The sequence below is a fragment of the Lepus europaeus genome, chromosome 14 (genome assembly GCF_033115175.1).
Source record: "Lepus europaeus isolate LE1 chromosome 14, mLepTim1.pri, whole genome shotgun sequence".
Taxonomy (NCBI): domain Eukaryota; kingdom Metazoa; phylum Chordata; class Mammalia; order Lagomorpha; family Leporidae; genus Lepus; species Lepus europaeus.
This window is the reverse complement of record NC_084840.1, coordinates 1,990,483-2,012,853: the sequence shown is the minus strand read 5'-3', so window position 1 is coordinate 2,012,853 and position 22,371 is coordinate 1,990,483. Positions and strand designations below refer to the sequence as shown.

Sequence of the window (22,371 nt, the reverse complement as noted above, 5' to 3'; positions counted from 1 at the left end):
TGCTCCTCTGGGCTCTCTGCACACAGAGTGGGGAGTCCACGCGGCTGCTCCTCTGGGCTCTCTGCACACAGAGTGGGGAGTCCACGCGGCTGCTCCCCCCGGACGCCGCCCGGGACACTGGCGGGGGCCTGATCACCACCCGCGAGGGGCAGCTCTGCACACAGAGTGCGGAGTCCACGCGGCTGCTCCTCTGGGCTCTCTGCACACAGAGTGGGGAGTCCATGTGGCTGCTTCCCCCCGGACGTTTCCCGGGACACTGGCGGGGGCCTGATCACCACCCGCGAGGGGCAGCTCTCTGCACACAGAGTGGGGAGTCCACGCGGCTGCTCCTCTGGGCTCTCTACACACAGAGTGGGGAGTCCACGCGGCTGCTCCCCCTGGACGCCATCCTCAGCTTGTCACTTTTCTTCCTGCTGACCGACCGAAACGACCAGCATAGGCTGCACACTCACGGCGAGCCGAGGGCACCGGGTCGCAGCTAAAGCACTTCCCTTGGCATAAATGTGTCCCACGAGCTTATAAAATTCTCCCGGAACGCAGTAAAACCACAATAAATGAGAAAAAATGTGGTTTAAGTTAGAGTAATATTTATTTAACCAGCACTGATTTAACCAAGAGAGGGAAAAAAAAAACCAATAACGAAGAGGAAATCAACTTCTGTGACTGGGGTGCGGCAAAGCCTGTCAGTGGCTCTCAGAAGAACCTCCGAAATGCTCCTCAGATTTGGTGTGCAAATCTGTAAAATCACAATAAGCTCCCTTCCTTTCCCTGTTACCCAGCAGGGGAGGCAGCAGCCCAGAGAGGAGGCGAAGGCTCTCCTCTGCTCGGGCTGTTAGGAGAGACAAAGCCAAGAACGCAACAGGGAGAGCAGAGCAGCGGGAAGCCGCAGTCCCCACCTGGCAGACAGGTGTGGACGGCAGCCACCATCACCATGCACGCGTGTGCAGGGAGGCAGGTAGGGGCACGTATGTGCAGGACAGGGCCGAGGGGGAGTGGGCGGGCAGGGCAGGACGGGCGCGGGCCCTGGGGGCCGGGAGCAGCCGCTGGGAGAGGCAGGCAGGAGGGAGGAGCCCTGGACGCTCACCAAGACACCAAGCCAGGGCTGAGGGCCCTGGGGGTGAAGAGGGCGGGATGGGAGGTGGCAGGGACCTATGGCAGAGGAGGGGAGAGACAGGGAGTGTGGGGGCTCGGGCCCCTCCGTCCTCCCTCAAAGCGATGGTGAAGGTGGTGGAGAGAACTGAAGAGACCAGGAGGCAGGGCTGCTCCTGGGCCCAGGCCCTGCTCCCAGGGAGACCCCAGCTGGGAAAACCCTGATGCCGCAGCCCAGCAGAAGTCAAAGGAGGCAGGACAGGGACAACAGGAAGGGCCCCTCCCCCAGGTCCCAGGTGAGGACCTGCCCCTGCCCTGCCACAAAGCAGCACACTGGCCACGCCCCCATTCCTGTCAAAGAGAGTCCCCCTGGAGGCCTGGCTCCGTGAACCCCTACACTGGCCTGGGGACGCCTACGACAAGACTGCTGGATCTTCCCCGAGGTCTGAAACCTTGCAGCCTTTCACTCCCCGGGCTAACTCCGGGCGCCTGGCTCCCCAGGCGGGGAGCAGCCGCCGAGAAGGGGGTCTCTGAGCGCACAGGGAACGGCAGACCCCGCCGGGGGCTCCGAGAGCCCAGAGCCTGCAGACCCCGCCGGGGGCTCGGGTCTGCTCCCGCCAGCCCGGCTCGCCTCGGAATTGCACAACCACAGCCTGTCATGCTGCTGCTTGTTGCAACTGTAACTTGTAAAATGAAACTCAGAACCCGGAGAGTCAAGCTAAGCAACTGCCTACTGGAAAGACATGTACACAGATAATTTACAGGCCGCAGCCAGGTCAGCCCCTGAATTATGATCTCTGGAAGTCAAAACTGTCACCATCCTCTAAAATACAGCTCCACTCCGCCATTCTCCAGCGCCCGGCCTCTGCCGGTGCCGCCGGTTTTCCCAGCAGCATCTGACGCTGGTCCAGCACCACTCCCATTCGTGTCTTATCAAGAACCTAATTAAGCACACGCCACCCCGCTTCTGGACTGGAGCTCAAGGGGCACCATGCAGTGGTCAAAAACACACTTGTTTACTAAAAAGCCACCAATTCCAAGTCCTGTGTGGCTGTGCCCGGTGCTCACAGCTGTGTGACCTCCGGGAACCTCTCCACCCTGGGAGCAGGCTACACTGTATCCGTTTCCTAGGCAGCATTCGCAGGCTGTAGGTTCCCATGCTGCTCGGCCACCAGCACTCCCAGGTACCGGATGCGCAGGCTGATTTACGTCCTGGCACACCCACTTCTACAAGAAGCATTTCCACACGGGCCTGTGCTACACCGCCCGGACACCTGATGGACAGCCCCCCCCCACCCCTGCCTGCTGAGTTCCCATCTCACACCCTGGTGAGCAGGCCCAGGACCGCCCCAGCAAGCACTGCCCACACGGCCCTCCGCTTTAGATTTGGGTTGGAGGCAGAGGGCCACCCTCACAGCAGAGCTGGAAGGAAACCTGCAAGGATACAGAACCCCAGGACCTTTGCACCTACCCCCGGGAGCCAACAGGACCGGGGGCGGCATCTGCTGTGAATCCACCTCCGGCCTTGACATTCACTGTCCCTCCCAGCCTGCCATGTCCTCTTCCCTGACCACAGACAACCCCACCCTGGGGATGGGAGGCACCAGCAGCACACCACGCGGGATGCAGCTCTCCAGGCCTGCCTGGTCTCCCAGCCAACAGCGTGGCAAACCAAACGCCCTGCTCTTTGCCCGAGACAGGAGCTCTGCACTAGCCAGCAAACAGCACCAGGGAAGGGGCAGGCTGCGGACCTGCACCCTGTGAGTCTCCAGGGAGCTCAGCTCCGCAGACAGCGGCCCACCCGTGCCAGAAATCCACGCAGAATGACAGAGTGACCCAGGGCAGGGCGGAGACACACGGCCAGTCAAGAACACAGAGCCAGCAAGTGGAACTGTCTGCCCCGTGAACTCCCAACAGCGCAGGGTGCCAGGTCACCCCACCGCCCACCGGTGGGCATCGGCCTGGTGGGGTCGGAGGCTGCAGAAGCGCCTGACGGCCCCTCTGAGCCGCGTCTGCCGAGACTTCCAGGCTGGCTCCGGGATCCGGGCAGGTTTGATGTCCACACACACACACACGCTCAGCTGCCTTCTCCCCGCCACTTCCCACTTCAAAAGTCGCAAACCAGAGAGGTGACCAAGTCCAAATCCATGGCCATTGTCCAATCAAGGCACTTCCAAAGGCCACCTGGGCATGCGTGCCACGGACCCCACGGCCCGAGGTGTAGCAGCACTGAACAGGGGAGAAGGCGGCACTCTGGACTTCAGATTAGGAACACCCCCACCTGCCCCCGCGCCGCTCTGCCCTGAAGGCCTGGACCCCGCCCAGCTGAAGGGCCAGCGAGGGCGAGTCTCCTGGGCTGGAAGGTGCGCCCGTGCCAGGGCAGGCGGTGCCAGGTCCCCGCGGAGGCCCGCTGGCCAGGGCAGGTCACGGCCAGAGTCACCCCAGGCCCTGAACCCGGGCCCAACAGCAGAGCCGTGTCTCTTTTAAAACGATTTTCCTAGAGACAGCTCAGCGCTCGGCAACTTCCAGCTGGAAACCTACGGCTCCTCTCGGAAGCGCGCCCGCCTCCCGGGGGACGCGGCTGTGTATTTTTATCTGCGGCCGCGCGCTCCGGGGCCGGCGCCAGCACCCGGCCACCGGGCCTCGGACCCCGGGCTCCGCCGCGCCCCGCACACACCGACCGGGCAGAGCCCCTCGCGGGGTGCGGGGGGCGCCACGGAGGACCGCGCCGGGCACGCGTGGCACCCCGGAGAGGCCGGCACTTCAGGCGCCGGGGCCGCAGCGCGCACAGCCCCGCGTCCCCGGGCGGGGCGGCAGAACGCACCGGGACAGTCGGCGGCGGATCCCGACTCCGCTCCGCCGCCCCAGCCTCGGCCGGCCAAGTCCGGGGGCTGCGCGCGGGGCCGGGCCCGCGGTAAAGTCCGGCCCGGCCTCGGCCCCGCAGCGGCCCCGGCCCGCGGCGGCTCGAACCCCACACCCCGCACCGCGGCGCCCGCAGGCCTCCCCTGCCCGCCGCGCCCCGGCCCGCTTACCTCGGGCGCTCGCGGGGGGCTGAGGCGGCCCCCGCGGCCCCCCGCCCCGGTCCGCCTCGCCGGCCCCTCCTCCTCCTCCTCCTCCTCCTCCTCTCCCGCGGCCACGGCGCGTCCGGCTCGGCCCCCTCCCTGCACGGCCCCAGCCGAGCCCCGGGCGGGCCCGCGGGCGTGAGCGCGAAGCGGCGGCGCGCGGCCCGCTCCCCGGCCCCGAGCGCGGCGGCTCGCACAGTGGGCACGCAGCGCGGCCGGCGACCGTCCCCGGCGGGCGGCAGGGCGGGCGGGGCCGGCGGCGGGAGGGGCGCGCGGGCGCGGGGGCGGGGCCTCCCCGGCAGCCGCGCGCACGAGAGCCGCGCGGCCGGACCCGCCCGCCCGCCCGCCCGCGCCCGGTGCCCGGCTCCCGCGCGCCCCGCTCCCGCCGGGGAGGAAGGGCTGGCGAGGGGCTGCCCGGCGGCCGGGGGGCCGGAGCGCGCGCCCGCGCCGGCGGGAGGAGGCCCGGTGTCCGGTCCGGCCTTCCTGGGCCCAGCCCCGCGGAGCCCCTGGCCGGCTGGGGCCCCCGGCGGGGTCCTGGTCCCTGGCCAGGCTGGGCCGGCCGCACCCGCCCGGGGCCGCGAGGTGGGCCGAGCCCGGCGACGCGCGCGAAGCGGCGCTGGAGGGAAGCGCAGGGCGCCGGGCGCCGCTGCCCGTCGCCCCCTGCCTGCCTGGACCCGAGTGCTGGGGGTCCGGAAAGATGCAGCGGCGGCCGGCCCGGGCCTCCGTGACCCCCGCGGAGGCCGGCCGACGCCCCGCCCGCGGGAAGGCGGGTGTTCTGCTCCCAGGCGTGCTGGGCGCTTCGTGGGCGCCCAGAGCGGACCCTCCCGCGCCGAGCGCCTCCTGCGTCTTTTGTGCGCTTCGCCCCCCTCACTGTCCCGCACACGCGAGGAGCGCCAGGCCCTGCGGCGGACGCCGGGGAAACAATGGGGAGAGACCCTGCGGCCCGGGCCGGGTGAGGCCGAGAGCGCGGGGCGCTGGGCTGCGGAGCAGACCCGGGTCTCCTGGAGCGCGGCGGGGACCACCCCCCAGGTGTCCGGGAAGTCGGCCTTTGCAGGGAGGTGCCCGTCTCTCCCACCCTGCTGCAGCGAAACCCAGGCCTCCTGGGCGCTGTGAACGCGTCCCAGTGAGCGGCCGGCCCCTCCTGGGCGCCTCTGCCTCCCTCCTGTCCAATGGCACCAAGAGTTTGTTGTGAAAGCAGAAGGAGACAAAACGCAGGGAGCAGCCGGGCAGGGAAAGGCGGGCTGCGTGCGCCCTGACCTGGCCAGCCGGCCCTCTGCCAGTGCTGTGGTTTCCAATGCAAGTTTTCACGGGGAGGAGCAGGCTGGGGGCGGGGTGCGGTTCTGGAGTGATGGTAATCAAGGCTTCCCTGGGGCTATTAGGCCTAAACCTTGTGATAAAATCACACACCCAGCTGAGGGGCTGCAGGTATCTGCAGGTGGGGAGAAAGGTCTGAGGAGCCCGGGAGTCTGCTGAGGCCCCCGGCAGCCGGAGCCCTGGGGTGCACCTGCCCTTGTCCCCTACTGCCCCTTCCCCATTCTGCAGAGACACCCCCCCCCCGGCAGCCGGAGCCCTGGGGTGGACCTGCCCGCGTCCCCTGCTGCCCCTCCCCCGCTCTGCAGAGACACCCCCCCCCCCGCAGCTGGAGCCCTGGGGGTGCACCTGCCCCGTCCCCTGCTGCCCCTCCCCCGCTCTGCAGAGCCCCCACCCCGGCAGCCGGAGCCCTGGGGTGCACCTGCAGTGTGTTCTCCCAGGCTCTGGTGGTGTTTGGCTGCGTGGGCCTCCCTTGCCCATCCAGGCGGTGAACTTTCCTGCTTTCTCACTCACAGGTTTACTTAACAAAAGCTGGATATGGAAATGCAGGTGAACCAGCCTTTACGTCGCAGCCAACAGGCCTTTGGAGAGGGGACACGATCCTTGGCAAGCAGCCCTTGTTGTACGGGATCCGAGGCCTCTAGCTCAACGATGCTGTTTTCTGGGCTGACCGCCACTCCTGAGTTCTGCTGGCCCGTTCTGTCCCAAGACCCACGACACTCAGATTCCACAACACTCCCTGGACATGTCTGCCACCGTTCGCTGTCAGCGACAACGCCTTGTCCAGACGTTTCTTCATCTCGGGAGGGTGAGCTTTGTTTGTGGAGTCTGCTCTGGGGGCTCCCGTGTTCCTTGCAGCAGAATCCGCCTGCACTGTAAACGTTTAAAGCTCGCTTTTAAATTATGCAAGGTGGTGCATGTTCATTGTTGAAAATGTTGCAATTAAAAAAAAAAAAATCGGTCTGTGTGAAGAAAGTCAGGGTCACAGCTGCACTCTCTGGAAAGGAGAAAGCGCCCCTGCGGGCTCGGGGTGTCCGTCTCCTCTCCATTAATCTCAGCATCACTCCGTCAGCAGACACGAAGCGGCTCCCAGCGCGGTGCACGGGACTCCTGAGTGCCGTCTGCTTCGTGGCGCACACGCTCACGCGCAGCCTGCGAGGGAAACCATGATCCCGTGACTGTTCACAGCAGCAGCATCCAGGCTCCGCGGGTCCCGGAGCGAGAGCACAAAGCCGGCTGGGAGGGCTCAGGCGAGCCGGTCTTGAAGCTGAAGCCCCTGGTGCCGGGATTCCAGCAGATGTCCAGCGCTTTGGTAAACACTGCCACGGTGCAGCTGGGACGCCGCTCCTCCCCTGCCCCACAGACTGGGAGGGGTGGGGTGGAGAGCCCCCCCCCCCCCACAGGAGCCTCGCTTTCTTGCTCCCTCTGGCAGGGCCAGTGGGGCTGGGGACTTCTGCAGGGGACACAGAAGACAGGCAGGGACGAGCCCGGGGCTGGGGGCACACAGGTCGGCCTCCCAGGTACAGGGGAGGCGCCCGAGGCTGTCCACGCCCAGGACCCCGCAGCAGGAGTGGCCGCTGGTGCACGTGGCCAGCGCCAGCTGGTTCGGGGGGCTTGAGCTTGCCTGCCCCCGGAGCTGCTGAGACGCCTGCGAGCATGCTCCCACGGGCACGTGAACAGTTTCTTCTCCTGGCGTCATGGCCTCTGGCTGTTCCACACCACCAGAATCCTGGAGTTCCACCTCTCCAAAGAGTCTAAAAACAGTTTCCCAAGAAATCCAGTCTTCTTTTCTGCCCGGAGTTCCAGGCCTCTGGATTCACTGTGGCCATCTATCTAGGAGGTGAACCAGAGGGTAGAAGCATTCTCGCTCTGTGCGTGCGTGTGTGTGTGTGTGTGCGTGTGTCTGTCTCTCTGTCTCTCTCTTTCTCTTGGTAGCATTGCCTTTCAACCAAATAGAGAAAGCATTTCCAAAAAAAAGAAAAGAAAAAACAAGAGGAGCCAGAGAGCTGCCCGTCCAGTCTCCGTATGAGAACACAGCTGGCCGTGCCTGGAACAGTCCCCACCAGAAACCCGGCCACGCTGCCACCGCCATCTTGACATCTCGCTTCCAGAACCCGAGAAACAGGGGCGGGCGGTGGGAGCCACCGGCCGTGACACGCACACTGTGTGAGCCACCGAGGCTGTGACGTTGTATACGTGCTGTGCGGGCCACACAACAGTGACCTCCTGTGCGTGCCACGGGGGCTACTTGGCTGTGACATGCATACAGTGTGAGCCACCGGCCGTGACATGCACACCGTGTGAGCCACTGGCCGTGACGTGGTAGTAGAGCCACCAGCTGACCGAGGCACACAGGTTCCTGCCACCATTGACTAGGGAGCAGACCACAGCAGTATGGGGTGGCTGAAGCAAAGCTCTACACTCCGGAAACTTCTCACCCAGGTCTACACGAATGTTCAAAAAGGCTTTCTTGGTACTCTCTATGTGTGTCAGGTACTCTGTGTATCACAAACTCTGTGTGTGTCAGATACTCAGTGTATGTCAGATACTCTGAGTGTGTCAGGTACTCTCTGTGTGTGTCAGGTGCTCTGTGTATCACATACTCGGTGTGTGTCAGATACTCTGAGTGTGTCAGGTACTCTGTATGTCAGGTACTCTGGGTGTCAGGTACTCTGTGTATCAGATACTCAGTGTGTGTCAGATGCTCTGGGTGTGTGTTTCCGTCGGTCTTGGGCACCACAATGCACACACAGGAGAAGCGCCCCGTAGGTGATGTGAGTGGGGGCTGAGGCTGTTTGTCTACTTGACTGCAGTAGTGTCTGGTCTCACACAGCCCCTGGGAATGGCCTGGGCCAGAGCAGAGCAGAGAGTTTGCAGTGAGAGCTAAACGCTTGCTAGTGGCTGTAGTGGTCTTCCAAAGACACGAGAATCACGCTGAGCAGCCTGCACTCCTAGATCTGAGCTCCACAGCCACGCCAAGGCCACGCTCCAAGATCTGAGCTCCACAGTCACACCGAGGTCACGCCCCGAGACCAGAACTCCACAGTCACACCGAGGCCACTCTCTGAGACCTGAACTCCACAGCCACGCCGAGGCCACACTCCGAGACCTGAACTCTGCAGTCACGCCGAGGCCACGCTCCAAGATCTGAGCTCCACAGTCACACCGAGGTCACGCCCCGAGACCAGAACTCCACAGCCACGCCAAGGCCACGCTCCAAGATCTGAGCTCCACAGTCACACTGAGGCCACGCTCTGAGACCTGAACTCTGCAGTCACGCCGAGGCCACGCTCCGAGATCTGAGCTCCACAGTCACGCCGAGGCCAAGCTCCCAGATCTGAGCTTCACAGTCACGCCGAGGCCACGCCCTGAGACCTGAACTCCACAGCCACGCCGAGGCCATGCTCCCAGATCTGAACTCCACAGTCACACCGAGGCCACGCCCCGAGACCGGAACTCCACAGCCACGCTGAGGCCACGCTCCCAGATCTGAACTCCACAGTCACACCGAGGCCACGCTCTGAGACCTGAACTCTGCAGTCACGCCGAGGCCACGCTCCGAGATCTGAGCTCCACAGTCACACTGAGGCCACACTCTGAGACCTGAACTCTGCAGTCACGCCGAGGCCACGCTCCGAGATCTGAGCTCCACAGTCACACCGAGGCCACGCCCCGAGACCAGAACTCCACAGTCACACTGAGGCCACGCCCCGAGACCGGAACTCCACAGCCACGCTGAGGCCACGCTCCCAGATCTGAACTCCACAGTCACACCGAGGCCACGCCCCGAGACCGGAACTCCACAGTCACACCGAGGCCACTCTCTGAGACCTGAACTCCACAGCCACGCCAAGGCCACACTCCGAGACCTGAACTCCACAGCCACACCGAGGCCACGCTCCAAGATCTGAACTCCACGGTCACGCCGAGGCCACGCTCCAAGATCTGAACTCCACGGTCACGCCGAGGCCACGCCCCGAGACCGGAACTCCACAGCCACGCTGAGGCCACGCTCCCAGATCTGAACTCCATGGGCTTCTCCCCAGGGCGTGCACTTTCTTCCATCGCATTTTCAAAGCTGCGCAGATGGAAGATGAGGAGCGTCCACACTGGAGCAGGGAGCGGTCAGAATCCAGGCGCAGAGGGGATCGGCCACAGAGAGAGGGTGTGGGGCAGGGGCAGGGGGTCCAGATGCCGCCGCCTCCCAAGCCCTCTGTGGCCTCCCCTCTCTGTTCCCTGGCCTCTCTTTGCCCGGGTATTGTAGTTTGCCAGCTGGAGTGCGGCCGCAGGACGCAAGTCACGGGCCCGGCATCTGCTTAGGGTACCGCTCGGGCTGCTGCTGCCTCTCTGGGTGACTGCAGGTCCCACGGAGCTGAAGGCCTCGCCGTTCCTCCGGGGAGCGGCTCGCTGCACCCTTGGGAGTCGGTGGATCAATCCGTCTCTCGCTGCTCTTGATGGCATGGAAAGCAGAGATGGACATCCAGCCGTCTCAGGAGCTAGGACAGGGCAGGAGGAAGGCGCCGAAAGGGAGAAGCGGAAAGAGAAAAGCACGGTCTTCACCCCTGCCTCAACTGACCTCTGCAGATGCCCTCCCTTCCCAGTTCCCTTTCGGAAAGTGCAGCGGCGCTCGGGAGACAAACGCTGGAGGCGCACGCGCCGTGAGGCCCCAGTCCCCCCCCAGCCCAGCCGGCAGCGCCGCAGTGGTGGAACCTGTGCTGGTCTGGCAGTACGGACCGATCTAAGACGCAGTTCTTGAGAATTCGGTTGTTTTAAGAACTAATAAAAAGATTGCTACACCGTGAGAGAAGCAGGTTGTCTCCAGGTCGTATTGAGAGGAAGGAATTGGAAGATTTCCAAACAAGAATTCTGGATAGGCTTCAGGTTTCAGAGCGTCTCACGCTTGTGTGCATTGACACAAGCCTTCCCACAGGCCACCTTGTCACCACTGTCTCTGTTTCCTAGATGCAAACTTGGGGGCACAGCGAGGTTAAGTGATTAGGGACAAAGCCCCCAGCTGACAGTGGACCTGACGCTCACCCACAACACCACACCAACGTCCAGGCCAAACCCAGGCACCTGAGCATCTCCTGGGACCTGCTGAATTTGGACAGCTGCTGTGCCTGGCCCCCTGCCTCCCATGGGATCTCGGTCACCTGGGGGACACCAGGACAGGCAAAGGGGCCGCACCACCTGCCGGGAGTTGGAAGTGCCCCGGCTCCTCCCAGCAGAAGGCAGCCAGCCCAGGGAGCGGATCCCAGAGCGCAGGGGCTGGGAGCCCTGGACTGGACAGCGTGCCCCAGGCTGCAGCACTCCGTTCAGCTCATTCCCCGGGCTAGGGCCCCTGGGAACACTTGGGGTGCTGCACCAGCTGGGAGTGGGTTCTGCTGGATTCTGCCTTGGTTAGCTCAGCAACCTCAGGACGGGCCTCAGCCCCGTCTCCTGGACCACGCGCCAGTCCCCTCAGCCCTGGCTCTGCGGCGGGGGCCTCCCTCTGTGCCAGCATCCTGTCCTCGGCTGCAGGTCTCCTCCCCACACACAGACCCTTCCTTGCGCGCCCTGAGCGCTGTTCATGAAGACCCTGGGTCCAGAGCTCGCTGATCACCTGAATGGCGGAGTGCAGGCTCCGGACCATGGCCCTCGCACATGTCGCTGTCTCTGTGTGCACCACGTTTACCCTGCACCCATCCATGCAACCCATCCTGCTGCCTTCTGTGGTGGGGGGCGAGCCCCCTGACCTCGCTGAGCCCCAGATCTGCACCTGTGCCGGTGCCGACGGAGACCAAGACGGAGAGGACCCGGGGTCTATACTCAGCCCTGCTCTCTGCCCTGGGCGGCGCCCCCGCACCTCTGCTCAGAATTCAGCACCTCCTCTCCCCCTCCTATTGAGTTTTGGGGTTGCCTAAAAGCCTGTCCGATTCTGGAATTCTTCCGTCACCCCAAAGGGCAGGAGGGTTCCAACTTCTGCATGTCACCGCAGGCCGGCTCCCGCCTCTTCCACGGCTGTGGCTGGTGCAGGTGGAGGGGTGTCCGTGGGGGTCTCAGCCCGTGCCTCTCTGAGGATTATCTCATCGAGGGTCCTCACGCATCCCCGGGGACATTGCTGACGGTTGCGCGGGGCTGCTGGGGCCAGCGCTCGCTGGCCGTCTGCCCCAGGCACCCGCGAGGAGCTGACAACACAGAGCGGCGGAGGGCAGGGCGAGGAGAAAGGCAAACAGCAAAACCTCAGAGAGCCGGTTTGTGGGCAGATGGAACGGAAGATAAGGCGCCGTGGTGCAGAAGTGCTGGGACCCGGGCACAGCTTCTCCACGGCGTGCGTTTTCCATGAACCATTCCAGGTCGCCTGCACGGTGTCCACAGCACACAGAGTCTATGCTGAACAACGCTTTTCAGCGGCTGGGAAAGTCCCCGTGGGGCGGGCATCCAGCCCAACGGTCCAGGCGCTCTTGTCCCAGTACAGAGTGCACCTGGGTTCAGTACCGAGTTCCAGCCTCCTGGTAGTGCAGCCCTGGGGGGCAGCCGTGATGGCTCAGGCAAGCTGGTCCTGGCCACCCACCTGGAAGACCTGGGTGGGGTCTCCCCTGGGCCTGGCCCGGCCCCTGCAGTTGCAGGCTCCCTCTCCATCTCCTTCTCTGTCTCTCTCCTTCTCTTCCCCGGCCCCCAGATAATTCTTTAACGCCTTGGAATGTCTGTTAACTGCTCTAGTCATTATATGATGTTTTCATCGATGACTTGGGCAGATTCCTTAAGGAACTACTATTTAGGGGCCGGCGCTGTGGTGCAGCGGGTTCATGCCTTGGCCTGAAGTGCTGGCATCCCATATGGGCGCCGGTTCAAGTCCCGGCTGCTCCTCTTCCGATCCAGCTCTCTGCTGTGGCCTGGGAAAGCAGTGGAGGATGACCCAAGTGCTTGGGCCCCTGCACTCGTGTGGGAGACCTGGAAGAAGCTCCTGGCTTCGGATCAGCACAGCTCTGGCCATTGTGGTCATTTGGGGAGTGAACCAGTGGATGGAAGACCTCTCTCTCTCTCTCTCCCTCCCTCTCTCTGTAACTCTGACTTTCAAATAAATAAAATAAATCTTTAAAAAAAAAAAAGAGTAAGGCCTCTTATCTTGCTTTTGGTAGAAGAAACAACACGGGATAATCTTTGTATCATCTTGAAACAGGCAAGGATTATCTAACCAGAAACCACACATGAACTGACTGCTGATTTTGAATGCAAAAAGTAATTACATATCACGAAAACGTCCTAACAAAGTTCAGGAATGACTGCTACACGGGGCACTGCCTGTGATCGCGTCGCTGGACAAACAGTAGCTCACGTGATGCGGCCCGAGTCCCACAGATCCGAGGCAGGAGTTCGGCCCAGCGGTCAGGACGGCCGCACCCCAGGTCACAGGGCCTGGGTCTGAGTTCCAGCCCCTCTCCCAGCGCAGACCCTGGGGGGCAGCAGCTGAAGGCTCAGCCAGTGGGGTCCCTGTCGCCCATACGGGAGCCTGCAGAGCTCCTGGCTCCTGGCTTTGGCCTGGCCCAGTTCTGGGGAGCAAACCAGCAGTGGGGAGCGTGGTCTGTCACTCACTCTGCCTCTTGAATTAAAAAAGAGACTTATGAATCAATAAGAAAAACATATAAATACAATAGGATACCGGCCAAGGATATGAAAAATAATTCACAGAAGAGAAAATATGAATTATCCATATGTAAATGAAAAGGTCCAATGTTACTAGCAGCTAATGGAAATATATTAAACATTTGCGCTGCTTTCCGTCTATTCAGTCGGCAGAGACCTGAGGAAGGATTAGGGAGACCGGCACCTGCCGCGCGGCCGGCCGGCTTCGTCACACATGCGTCAAGAGCAGAGGACATTGAGATCCTGGCCCGAGCGGGTGTGACACTCTGAGGAGTTCCCGCCAGGAAACGGGAATACGCACCACGCCCTGGAGCCGGAGAGGATGCGGGAGTGTTTACGGTGCATCGTGCCGCGTACCAGACAGGAGCGTTTAGGGCTGGCAGGGGTGCAGAGAGCTCGGCTGCCACCTGCGACACCCACGCCGGCATCCCCGCGCCTGCCCCGGCTGCTCCGCTCTGACGAAGCTCCCTGCTAACGCGCCTGGGCAGGCAGCAGAGGACGGCCCAGGGCCCGGGCCCCTGGCACCCACGTGGGAGATCTGGATGGAGCTTCAGCCGTCTGGAGCGTGGACCACTGGATGGAAGACCTCTCTCTCTCTCTCTCTCTCTTCATCCTCCGCTCTTTTTTTAAAAATTTATGTGACAGGTAGAGTTATAGATAGTGAGAGAGAGAGAGACAGAGAGAAAGGCCTTCCTTCCGTTGGTTCATCCCTCAAATGGTCGCTATGGCTGGCGCTACGCCAATCCGAAGCCAGGAGCCAGGTGCTTCCTCCTGGTCTCCCATGCAGGTGCAGGGCCCAAGCACTTGGGCCATCCTCCACTGTACTCCCGGGGCCACAGCAGAGAGCTGGACTGGAAGAGGAACAAACGGGACAGAATCTGGCACCCATATGGGATGCCGGTGCCGCAGGCAGAGGATTAGCCAAGTGAGCCACGGCACCGGCCCCCCTCCTCTGCTTTTCAAATAAATAAACCTTTAAAAAGTGCATGCGCAGTATGATCATACATAAATATGTGCATGTGTGCGTTGAACAAACAGGTGAGTGTTCATGGTGGCAGCTTCTGCGTGGCAGGATTTGGGGTGATGACTTTTTTCTCCATCTTTCAAAGTTTGCACAAGGAGCCCACACTGCATTTGCAGTCAGGGAAAAGTCCCAACGAGAAGGTTCTGTGAGGCGTCCACCCTGAAGACAGAAGTGACCCGCAGGGCTCTGGCACCGCCCCGGGCGCCTCCTGCCACCCTTCCCAGCCCAGCCCCACAGCCTCTCCGGGGTCCTCCCGGCAGTTCTGGGCCTGTTCATCCTGTCTTGGCCCTTGCTTCTCAAAGGACAGAGTAGACACCAGTTCAGGCCGGACTGAAGCCCCAGTCCTGGGGGCTCCTCCCTTCTCCGGCTCCTGGCTGCCACTGAGACAGGAGGCCCAGGCCGGGAGGGGCTGGCCCAGGTCTGGTTCAGTTCCGCTGCTCGGGTCCACGCTCCATCCCCGTCACACATCATGCGTCTCGCCAGCTTCCGGGAGTCGGGCTGAATCTCTGCTGAGCACCGTTCACTTCCGAGCCCGGCGCTGCCTACAGGAGCCTGGAACCCCTCGGAGTGCCTGCAGAACCAGAGCTAAATGCACACTCCCGCACACGCACCGCACCCCCCTAGCACCACGGCGCATTGGTGATTTTAAACTTCCTAGCAGCTATGTCGGAAGCCGAAAGGAAACAGAAAAAATCGCTTTGAAATTACGGATTGCATCCAGTCCAATGGATGGAGACCATTACCACGTCCACGTGGGATACAAGCAGAAATTACTAACAATGAGGCTCACTGTTTCCTGTGGTGCACCTCTGAAATCCAGTGTGTGTTTCACACTCACGGCGCAGCATGCTCCAGACCAGGGCTGCCCAGTGCCCACAGGAGCCTTGCGTGCACCAGGCGAGCCACGGGGGCTCCACGAGTACTTGGTGTGGGAGGGGTCTGGCTCACGTGCCCATGAGGCAGGGGACTGGGCTCAGTGGGCTGAGTCCCGTGGGCTGCATCAGGAGAGGCCAAACATCCAGAGTCTTATGCGACGTCTTCCAAGTTTAATGTCAGCAAGTAATTTGATTGAGAACGTGTGGGTTAGGGCTGGCTTGTGGCACACACACCTGTGACAGGTACGGTCAAGTGTGTGGCCCCTTCAAAGCCACTCGAAGTGCAGCAAGAAGCTCATTAGCAAGGACAGGAGCATCAAACCCAGAAATCCTGGACGCACCGTATTGCTGGGTGGGGGGGGCACGCCACATTCCTCACTGTCCCAGTCAGCCTGCCCAGAAGCGCGCAAACCGTGGCTTTGGAATAGAGTCTGTTAACCTCTGCTTCTTTCTCCCTCTGCCCCCTCCCCAACACACGCTCCGCAGGAAGCTTCGAGAAGTTCACGGAAAATGGAAATTAAAGTTTATTTTGGTCAAAATATTTGGAAATCCATGCATACGAAGAGTCCTCTAAATGTTCACAGAAACCATGACACGGCCACTCGTGTCCTCTGAATGTTCACGGAAACCATGACACGGCCATTGGTGTCCTCTGAATGTTCACGGAAACCATGACACGGCCATTCGTGTCCTCTGAATGTTCATGGAAACCATGACACGGCCATTCGTGTCCTCTGAATGTTCACGGAAACCATGACACGGCCATTCGTGTCCTCTGAATGTTCATGGAAACCATGACACGGCCATTCGTGTCCTCTGAATGTTCACGGAAACCATGACACGGCCATTCATGTCCTGAAACCATGACACGGCCATTCATGCAACTCAGATTCCTCTGCACAGACGAAAACTCTTATTCTGATTTCCATGAACTCTTCACGTCCCCTCAAAAGCCCTCCTCTCTGTGTGTATAGACAGGCAGAGCTCTCTCTCTCTGTGTATAGACGGGCGGATCTCTCTCTGTGTGTGTAGACAGGCAGAGCTCTCTGTGTATAGACAGGCGGAGCTCTCTGTGTGTAGACAGGTGGAGCTCTCTCTCTGTGTAGACAGGCAGAGCTCTTTCTGTGTGTATAGACAGGCGAATCTCTCTATGTGTGTGTAGACAGGCAGAGCTCTCTGTATAGACAGGTGGAGCTCTCTGTGTGTAGACAGGTGGAGCTCTCTGTATATATAGACAGGTGGAGCTCTCTCTCTGTGTAGACAGGCAGAGCTCTTTCTGTGTGTATAGACAGGCGGATCTCTCTCTGTGTGTGTAGACAGGCAGAGCTCTCTGTGTATAGACAGGCGGAGCTCTCTGTGTGTAGACAGGTGGAGCTCTCTGTATATATAGACAGGTGGAGCTCTGTGTGTGTGTATAGACAGGCGAATCTCTCTCTGTGTGTGTAGACAGGCAGAGCTCTCTCTCTGTGTGTGTATAGACAGGCAGAGCTCTTTCTGTGTGTATAGACAGGCGAATCTCTCTCTGTGTGTGTAGACAGGCAGAGCTCTCTGTGTATAGACAGGCGGAGCTCTCTGTGTGTAGACAGGTGGAGCTCTCTCTCTGTGTAGACAGGCAGAGCTCTTTCTGTGTGTATAGACAGGCGAATCTCTCTATGTGTGTGTAGACAGGCAGAGCTCTCTGTATAGACAGGTGGAGCTCTCTGTGTGTAGACAGGTGGAGCTCTCTGTATATATAGACAGGTGGAGCTCTCTCTCTGTGTAGACAGGCAGAGCTCTTTCTGTGTGTATAGATAGGCGGATCTCTCTCTGTGTGTGTAGACAGGCAGAGCTCTCTGTATAGACAGGTGGAGCTCTCTGTGTGTAGACAGGTGGAGCTCTCTGTATATATAGACAGGTGGAGCTCTCTCTCTGTGTGTGTGTAGAAAGGTGGAGCTCTCTCTGTGTGTATAAACAGGTGGAGCTCTGTGTGTGTGTATAGACAGGCAGAGCTCTCTCTGTGTGTATATACAGGCGGAGCTCTCTCTGTGTATATTCAGGCAGAGCTCTCTCTGTGTATAGACAGGCAGAGCTCTCTGCGTGTATAGACAAGCTCTCTCTCTCTCTCTCTCTCTCTGTGTGTGTGTGTGTATAGACGGGTGGAGCTCTCTCTCTCTGTATAGACGGGTGGAGCTCTCTGTGTGTGTACAGACAGGCTTAGCCTCTCTGTATATATAGACAGGCAGAGCTCTGTGTGTGTGTATAGGCAGGCAGAGCTCTCTGTGTAGACAGGCACAGCTCTCTCTGTATAGACAGGCGGAGCTCTCTGTGTAGACAGGCACAGCTCTCTCTGTATAGACAGGCGGAGCTCTATGTGTGTATAGGCAGGCGGAGCTCTCTGTGTAGACAGGCACAGCTCTCTCTGTATAGACAGGCAGAGCTCTGTGTGTGTATAGACAGGCGGAGCTCTCTCTGTGTGTGTGTAGACAGGCACAGCTCTCTCTGTATAGACAGGCAGAGCTCTGTGTGTGTATAGACAGGCGGTGCTCTCTCTCTCTCTGTGTAGACAGGCACAGCTCTCTCTGTATAGACAGGCGGTGCTCTCTCTCTCTCTCTGTATAGACAGGCGGAGCTCTCTCTCTCTGTATAGACAGGCGGTGCTCTCTCTCTCTCTCTCTCTCTGTGTAGACAGGCACAGCTCTCTCTGTATAGACAGGCAGAGCTCTGTGTGTGTGTAGACAGACACAGCTCTCTCTGTATAGACAGGCAGAGCTCTGTGTGTGTGTAGACAGGCGGTGCTCTCTCTCTCTCTCTGTGTAGACAGGCACAGCTCTCTCTGTATAGACAGGCGGAGCTCTCTCTCTCTCTATAGACAGACACAGCTCTCTCTGTATAGACAGGCAGAGCTCTGTGTGTGTATAGACAGGCGGTGCTCTCTCTCTCTCTCTCTGTGTAGACAGGCACAGCTCTCTCTGTATAGACAGGCGGAGCTCTGTGTGTGTGTAGACAGACACAGCTCTCTCTGTATAGACAGGCGGAGCTCTGTGTGTGTATAGACAGGCACAGCTCTCTCTGTATAGACAGGCGGAGTCTGTGTGTGTATAGACAGGCACAGCTCTCTCTGTATAGACAGGCAGAGCTCTGTGTGTGTATAGACAGGCAGAGCTCTCTCTCTCTGTATAGACAGGCAGAGCTCTGTGTGTGTGTAGACAGGCACAGCTCTCTCTGTATAGACAGGCAGAGCTCTGTGTGTGTATAGACAGGCGGTGCTCTCTCTCTCTGTAGACAGGCACAGCTCTCTCTGTATAGACAGGCAGAGCTCTGTGTGTGTATAGACAGGCGGTGCTCTCTCTCTCTGTAGACAGGCACAGCTCTCTCTGTATAGACAGGCAGAGCTCTGTGTGTGTGTAGACAGGGGGACTTCCCTGTGCCTGTGCAGACAGGCGGAGCTGCCTCGGTCCTGTCCATCCTCTCTCCCACGTCCCCATGGTGCAGGGGCGGGGCTTGCCCTTATTATACCCATTGAACCGATGAGGACCAGGCGAGTTGTTCAAGGTCCCAGCGTCTGGACGTTTGATCCGGATCCGCCCTGTTACTTTGATTTGTCAGCCCTCAAGGGGATGTGGGGCTGGGTGTTCAGCAGCAGCGGCTGTGGGGAGTGAGGCCATGTGGGCGCCGGTCCATCCAGCGCAGGCTCCAGCCAGCTGCCCCTGAGTGGCTTCCTGGACCAGCGTGCACCGGAGACGGTGCAGCCAGGTCCCGGGGAGCGCAGGGGTGTGGCCGGGGCTGCACAGCGTGGCGCCAGCAGTGACTCCTGCGCTGCCTGTCGCTGGGCCCTCTTGCCCCTCAGAGGTGCCCCGGGCTCCTCCTGCCCCACCGAACGCTGACGTCCCCAGCACCTCCTGCTCCCGGCTCTTCCTTGCCCGCGCCTCTGCTGGAGTCCGCTGCTTTCCGCCTCTGAGTCCCTCCCCGTCCTCTGCTCAGCTCGGACCCCTCCAGCCTCGAGCCCGGACATCCTGGGGGTCCGTCCTGTCCCCCTGCCCCCTGCCCCGGCCACACCCACATCCGCCCTCTGCGCCAGCAGGAAAATACGGCTCCTCTGCTTCACGCGGCCTCTGCCCTTCCCACAGCCCAGGACAGACCGCCAAAGCGAGAGGGCACGGGAACGGGCGGAAAAATGTGCAAACCACGAATCCGATAAACAACGCGTGTCCGCATAGATACAGATCTCCTGAGCTGAGCGGCAGAAACCACCGACCCGACGAACGGGCAAAGACGCGAACTCAGAGTTGTCCACAGAAGACACGCAGACGGCCAAGAGCACGGGCAGAGCGGCTCGGCATCCGCTCATCGCCAGGGAAACGTAAACAAACCACGCGAGATCCCAGCTCACACGCGTGAGGATGGCTGCTGGCAAAACCCCCAAGTGGGAAATGACAAGTGTCGGCCAGGCTGTGCGGATGGAAGCCTTGTTCTTAGTACAGCTGCTGTGACCGCGACCGTTCCTAAAAGCGTTTGATGTAGAATTACCAGGGGCTCCTCAACATTCGTCCACGCACACGCACACGCCAAAAGTGACAGCAGGGACTCAAGAAATCATCGCACGTCCGTGTCCGTGTCAGCAGGCTTCACAACGACTCAGGCACCCATCGGCAGCCGGGCACTTGCACCGTAAGTGTGGGAGCTACGTTGGGACGGCCACCGGCAGTGCCCAGGGAGCACGCCGTGTCTGCAGTGCTAGGGCAGGCAGCTCGCGGGGGCGGGGTGAGGAAGCAGTGCCTCCTGGGCAGTCCCCACGCGGGGTGATGCCAAGGTAATGGACGTGGGGCGTGGCGATGGCCGTCCAACGTCCCACGTGTCCATGTCGCAGACTCAGCAACCATCAGAACGGCGCACGCTACGGGACGCACATCTCAGCACGCTGGGAACGCGCTCTGCTCTGTAGCCAGCAGGGTACAACCGCGACAGCTGGGCCTGCCAGAGGCACCTCCCTGGCCCAGGATGGCCCAGCCACGACGAGGCCCCATGGGCCACGCTCCCCGCGTCACTCCCCAGCGCACACACAGCCCCCCAGACAGAGCACTGCTGCCCCGCTGGAGGCCTCTGTCTTGGGCAGGGGTCCCTGTGCAGGGCTCGCCCGGCGCCTCCTCTCGCTGCCCTGGGAGCTCCTGGCAGAGCCGCTGCTGCAGGGCGAGTGGCTGGGAATGGGCCAGCGCTGTTAGACCTGGCTGGGGGGGGGCAGTCTCTGGGCTCCAGGAGCCGCGGGGGCTCTGCTGCACAGCCCCACACGGCCACAGAGGAAGGTCGGCTCTGGCGGACGCCCGTGACCTGCGCAGCGTCAGGCTGGGTTCGCTGGTCGCCGACGGCTGTCAGGTGCCCCGTGTAGAACGCTGTGGTTGGGTCCTTTCAAGTTTGCACCCTGGGGTGATGCGTTGGAATCTTGGTGCCCAGGGTGGTGAGGCTGAGGAGGGGCTGGGGCCCAGGGGGGATGGGCGGGGTACAGGTGCGGTGCTTGGCAGGGGTTGGTGTCGCTCCTGTGGGAGGGCCTTGCTGTGTGGGCTGTGATGCCACAGCCACCAGGGCCTCGCCCTTCACCTCCAGCAAACCTTTCCTTCCGGGGTGCCGGCCTCAGGTGCTTTGTCACAGCGACAGAACGCAGACAGGGACAAACTCCGTTCCCAGTCGGCGTCAGCGCTAGGTTCAGGAGGAGAACCACCAGGAAAAGGAAACATCTCAACAACGTCCCTACGATCGCTCTGCGGAGATGGGTTTTCACTAAAACCGTACGGCGACCCCTTCCCTCGCCTCTTTATTCTGACTTTAAAGCCAGCGTCTACTCTTCAGCGTGAGCAGTTGCTAAACCAGCACTCGCTACTGTTTCCAGATGTCCTACCGCTACCATCGAAGGTCTACCCTCAGCCAGGGGCATTCTTTTTTTTTCTTAAATTACACCGGTGACGTATTCGGCACGTGCGAGGTGGTCTAACAGTGGCAAGTTCGGGGAGGGCGCTGTGCCAGAGTAAGTGCCGCCTGGGTGCCCGCGTCCCTTGCCAGACGCTCCAGTCCCAGCTGCTGTGCGCGTCTGGTCCACTTCCCGCTAATGCGTCTGGGAGGCCGTGGGTGATGGTTCTGCTTGCGTTCCCGCCACCCTCGTGGGAGGCCCAGACGGAGCTCCTGGTTCCTGGGCTTCAGCCTGGTCCAGCCCTGGACCAGTGGGAGCTTTGTCTCTCTCCCTATGTGTGTGCCTCTGCCTCTCTGCCTTTCCCATAAATGAACAAATCCTAAAAAAGAAAGTTGAAATATTCCTCCACGTAACTCACCATGTTATCTGTACTGGAATGAGACTTTCAAATATCTTTAGCTGGATGGGCCAGCGCGGTGGCTCCCTTGGTTAATCCCCAACCTGCGGCACCGGCATCCCATATGGGCACCGGGTTCTAGTCCCGGTTGCTCCTCTTCCTGTCCAGCTCTCTGCTGTGGCCCAGGAGGGCAGTGGAGGATGGCCCAAGTGCTTGGGCCCCTGCACTCACATGGGAGACCAGGAGGAAGCACCTGGCTCTTGGCTTCAGATCAGTGCAGTGCCGGCCGTAGCAGCCATTTGGGGGGTGAACCAATGGAAGGAGGACCTTTCTGTCTATTTCTCTCTCTCACTGTCTGTAACTCTACCTGTCAAATTAAAAAAAAAAAAAAAAAAAAAAAAAAAAAAAAAAAAACCTTTAGCTGACAAACGTACATATGTCCTGTTCTGATATAGGTTACACTGTGAATGTTTTAATCAGGGTGGACAGATCTACCTCCTCAAACATTAATCATCTTTTTATAAAAAGATTTATGAATCTTTAAAAGACTCTCCCGGGGCTTCCTGGGGGTGCCAGGGCCCCAGAACTTGGACCACGCTCTGCTGCTTTTCCAGGTGCATTGGCAGGGAGCTGGATGGGAAGCAGAGCAGCCGGGACTCGAACCGGTGCCCATATGGGAAGCTGGGGTTGCAGGCAGTGGCTTTACCCACTAGACCACAATACAGGCCCCCGCTTAACATTTCTTTAAGGCAAAAACATTCAAAATCCTTTCTTATACTTTTCGTTTTAGAGAGATATGCAGGACATGATCATTGAAGTCACGGAACTGTGCAGACAGCAGACCTGCCCCTCCCCCCGGGGCGTAGCACCTGCGGGGCAGCCTCGCCCAGCCCTGGTCACCAGCCTGCCGCTCACCAGCATCTGGGGAAATCTAGTTCAAGAGGAGAGAGATGGCTGCGTGTGAGCTGCGGCGCTGCCCTCGCCGTGTGCGTCTGCTGGGAGGGCACTCAGAGCACCGTGGGAGGCCAGGTTCAGCCTGCCGCACTCGCTCACGCCCCTCCCGGCTGCTGCTCCTCGCGGGCCGACCCTGGGGTCCTTGGCCCGTGGAC

At 60.7% G+C, this 22,371-nt stretch overlaps 1 protein-coding gene across 1 annotated transcript in view; it reads right to left on the bottom strand.

The window, feature by feature from the left end:
- Nucleotides 1-4,189, bottom strand: part of C14H1orf21 (chromosome 14 C1orf21 homolog) — a 154,724-nt gene extending 150,535 nt beyond the window's left edge. Inside the window, exon 1 of the mRNA XM_062211493.1 lies at nt 4,122-4,189. The gene's annotated coding sequence lies outside the window, so the exon portion shown is untranslated. The remainder of the gene's footprint in view (nt 1-4,121) is intronic.
- Nucleotides 4,190-22,371: the final 18,182 nt, after the last annotated feature.